General features: G+C 44.5%; 1 non-coding gene across 1 annotated transcript; it reads right to left on the bottom strand.

The window, feature by feature from the left end:
- Positions 1-2,346: 2,346 nt before the first annotated feature.
- trnar-ucu (transfer RNA arginine (anticodon UCU)) lies at positions 2,347-2,419 on the bottom strand. Its single transcript has one exon. It is a non-coding gene; the product is annotated as a tRNA-Arg (tRNA).
- Positions 2,420-4,376: the final 1,957 nt, after the last annotated feature.

Below are 4,376 nucleotides of genomic sequence, written 5' to 3'. Positions count from 1 at the left end.
ACACAGAACTTTGAGAAATGTCAAAATTCCAGTGTTTTGTTGGTTCTTTTCTCTCTGCATAGACTGTACACAACTGGTTCAGAACCTTTGTATGCATTTCTATTTGATTTTTTATGAATAAAGTATATTTTTTCAATAAACAAAATCTGGAAAGAGAGAAGATCTGCCCGAACTTGCAAGACTCCCCCTTTGTGGAAGAGAGCCAGCCCTATATTGGGACAGGAAGGAGATTCCAATGGCCCAGCATCGATTGTTCCAGTTCATACCCTCGCCTCCTACACCACAAAGTGGGGAGTGAAGTGGGAGATGGCATGGGGCAGGGTGACAGTAGACACACGGACACACAAGATGGCCGCTGAGCCATAAGTTGGCCATTTGACACAAAAGATGGCCACCAGACCACAATATGGAGAGAGACAGCAGAGCAAACACAGACACTGCCTGGGGCCACCAGAATGCCAGCACAATTCACTCACAACGGAGTTGATTAGTTTAAGGCGGATGGGAGAGACAATACACATGAATAACATACACTGCCCGCCGAAGGGTCTGGGTCAGACAACACCTTTGATAGAAATGCTAACTGTTAGATACAGCCTCAATACAGAGGGTTAATAGCTAGGGCTGCAGTAATCGTCCTTCTCAGGAAGAGCGATTAGCGCCCATTACTACAGCAACGGACTTCCGCGCAGACACTGAAACTGACAACAACTGCACTGCAATTAACAAAGGCCACGCTGGAACTGACAATAACTGCACCGAAACGATCAAGGATTCTGCAATGTTTACAATAAACAAGCCATGTTACAGAGACAATAACCTCGTCACTGACCTATTATATCACAAAATGTATCACAGTATCTTGACCATGTGCTCCAGGTTGAGAGAAGAATCACAGCTGACCACTGTGCTGTTGGTGCTGCTCTCTCCCCGGAGCTCCGGGATTTCCTTGGACAATAAACTCTGTTGGTGAACCCCGACTCTGACTCAGTGCCTGGTGATTTTCAGCAGTTGCCTTCCCATAAATATTTGTCCAATCTGTGGATGTGGCACTCCAAGTTCTCCAACGATGGCCTAACTACCTCACATCTCCATCATACCCTCCATGTAATTGTATTCAATACCTTGACTAAGAAAGGTAAGGGCCCAAATGCATAGCCACAGCCCCATCAGTTCCAACCTTGAACACCCAGATTTCAATCATTTCCATTGACATATTGGACCTTATCATAAATACCAAACATGCAGGTAATCTGGGGTTCAGCTGGTAATGTTGACAGAATATCGCTTAGACTGACACCAACACAACCAAAACAGAAGTTGCTTTGTCCATAGATTGGTAGGTCTATCTGTTGGAGCCCCAGTGATCTCATGGGTAAGGCACTAACTTCCTAAACCAGAGATTGTGGACTCAAATCTTATTTGGGGTATTGATTTTGTTGAAACCTTCACTGTGCAGCTGATCTTAATCCTGTGTGGTCACGTGTCCATGGCAACAAAATCAGGCATTCTCAATTGATCCTCAGCTGGAGAAATTTGACCTGATAGAAAATTGGCCAAACTAAATTAAACAGCAGCTATCAGCTCCAGAGAACAGTGCAACTAAGATCAAAGAGTTACAAAGATCAAGAAGAACCAGTTCCAACCAGACTGAGGGTTGTATATCGGAGAAGTGTCAGCCTGAGACAATCCACTTTATAGCTCCTGGCATGACAACAGTGAAGGGTATTGGTGCGACCCCATTGGATGATGTGAACCCAGCTCATGACCGTATTGGCCAAAGCCACAGAAGATTCTGGAAGATCAGGGACAGGAGAGGAGGAAAACACACCTGAACGCCAAAACCTTCGCAAATCCTTGACTGGGTCCTGCAGTGGAGCTCTGACCATCTGCTCCAAAACTGTTCATAAAAGTCCACACGTGAGCAGTGCAGGCCATTCAGCCCATCACATCCACACTGACCCTCTGAAGAGCATCCCATCCAGGCCCAACCCCTATCTTCTCACCCTGCATTCCCCAAAGCCAATCCACCGAACCTGCACATCTTTGGGCTGTGGGAGGAAACCAAAGCACCCGGAGTACCCCATGGAGAGAATGTGCAAACGCGACACAAACAGACACCCAAGGGAGGAATCAAAGCCAGGTCCCTGATACTGTGAGGCAGCAGTGCTACCCACTGAGCCATCATACCATCCCCAGGAGAATCTCAGCAGGTTTTCTCCTTTCTCTTTCAGGGAATTTCCCTCAATCCTGTGCAAGAAGACATGGGACACCACTTCCCATCAACTGAATGCAGATTTTCCCAATGTGGATTAGAAATCAAGTTGACAAACAGCAAGTGACTGACACCCTAGATGGGACTCGAACCCACAATCCCTGGCTTAGAAGGCCAGTGCCATATCCATTAGGCCACTGGGGCCACACACCAAGTTGAAAATCACAGCATTTATGTACTGCACCCGACCGCTCATACTGTGTGTTTCTGAGTGTTATACTCTCACTGATTGTTTTTTACCCCGACCATCTCATGCTAAATTGTTGGCTGCTTGATTAATCAATCTCACTTCCCATTTGTCCCCAAACGGACAGACGAGAAATTAACCAAACTCCAATGTTGCACAACTCAAGTCTGAGGAATATGGAGCAGACGAGAAAATAGCAAAGGGCTCAATGTTATTTTGTGCAGCACCTTGAAGATATTTGCAGTTAGTGGGGAAGGAGTAAGTGGAGATGTTGCAAACAGCTGCATTGAAGACAAATCAACAGAATCATAGCAGGCATTCAGACCATTGTGGCTGTGCTGTCCCTTTCAGACAATTCACCCCAAGATCACCCAAATCCTGGAATTACCTTGTGCAAGTTTTGAATAATCATCGTTAAAAATCAGACAACACCAGGTTGTAGTCCAACAGGTTTATCTCAAAGTACTAGCTTTCAGAGCGCTGCTGCTTCGTCAGGTGGTTGTGGAGTATAAGATTGTAAGACGCAGAATTTATGGCAAAAGTTTACAGTGTGATGTCACTGAAATTATATATTGAAAAAAATCTGGATTGTGTGTGAAGTCTCTCATCTTTTAGAATGACCAGTTTGGTTTCAGTTCTTTCATGTGTAAATCACAAAACGTTTTTCATTGCCAAGTGAAATGACAAGCTGTCCAATAAAAGCTAAATGCTGTGAATGCTGGAAATCTGAAAGAGAGAAAATGCTGGAGAAATCATGACTCAAAAACATGATTGAGTTTTCTGAAAAAGTCACAAAGAGGATTGATGAGGGCAGAGCGGTGGATGTGATCTATATGGACTTCAGTAAGGTGTTCGACAAGGTTCCCCATGGGAGGCTGATCAGCAAGGTTAGATCTCATGGAATACAGGGAGAACTAGCTGTTTGGATACAGAACTGGCTCAAAGGTCGGAGACAAAGGATGGTGGTGGAGGGTTGTTTTTCAGACTGGAGCCCTGTGACCAATGGAGTGCCACAAGAATCAGTGCTGGATCCACTACTTTCTGTCATTTATATATATGTTAGTATCATTATGAGGTATCATTAGTAAGTTTGCAGATGACACCAAAATTGGAGGTGTAGTGGACAGCAAAGAAGGTTCCCTCAGATTACAACGGGATCTTGATTAGAAGGGCCGATGAGCTGAGGAGTGATGGGTGGAGTTTAATTTAGATCAATGTGAGGTGCTGCATTTTGGGAAAGCAAATCTTAGCTGGGCTTATAGACTTAATGGGAATGTCCCAGGGAGTGTTGGTGAACAAAGAGTCCTTAGAGTGTAGGTTCATAGCTCCTTGAAAGTAGAGTCACAGATCGATAGGATAGTGAAGAAGGCGTTTGGTATGCTTTCCTTTATTCTAAATCAGTTGTGTACAGTCTATGCAGAGAGATAAGAACCAACAAAACATTGGAATGTTGACATTTCTCAAAGCTTCTGTATCGTTGTGAACAAAAAGGCATTTTGTACTTGGGCAGGAACCGATCTCTGTTCATTGTCAGGCACCAAGAGGGTCTGAGAATTGAAAGAATGATGTGATAATTTGTTAGAAAGACCTGAGACTGTGTTGTTTCCCTGTTACACCATGGCAGCAGCTGCCCGAAACTTTAGTGTATCCCTCAACATGTCATCTGAGATGTTGGAACATGCTGGGCTGTAACACTCATTTGATGCCAAGACTTTACACTGGCAAATGGCTATGTGTGCCCTCGTAGCATATTGGGTAAACCACTGTCCTCCAAAGTGTGGGATTGAGGGTTTAATTCCCCTCTGGGCTGGTTACGTTTTAAGCTTGGTCTTTGTAACTGACTTTTGTTCCATGCCAACTTCATCACGATCCAAATTGACTGCATTTTTCAACTACTCTGTTCAAAATCACTGT

Source organism: Chiloscyllium punctatum, chromosome 18, assembly GCF_047496795.1.
Source record: "Chiloscyllium punctatum isolate Juve2018m chromosome 18, sChiPun1.3, whole genome shotgun sequence".
In the NCBI taxonomy this organism is placed as follows: domain Eukaryota; kingdom Metazoa; phylum Chordata; class Chondrichthyes; order Orectolobiformes; family Hemiscylliidae; genus Chiloscyllium; species Chiloscyllium punctatum.
This window is presented reverse-complemented; position numbering and strand designations above follow the sequence as displayed.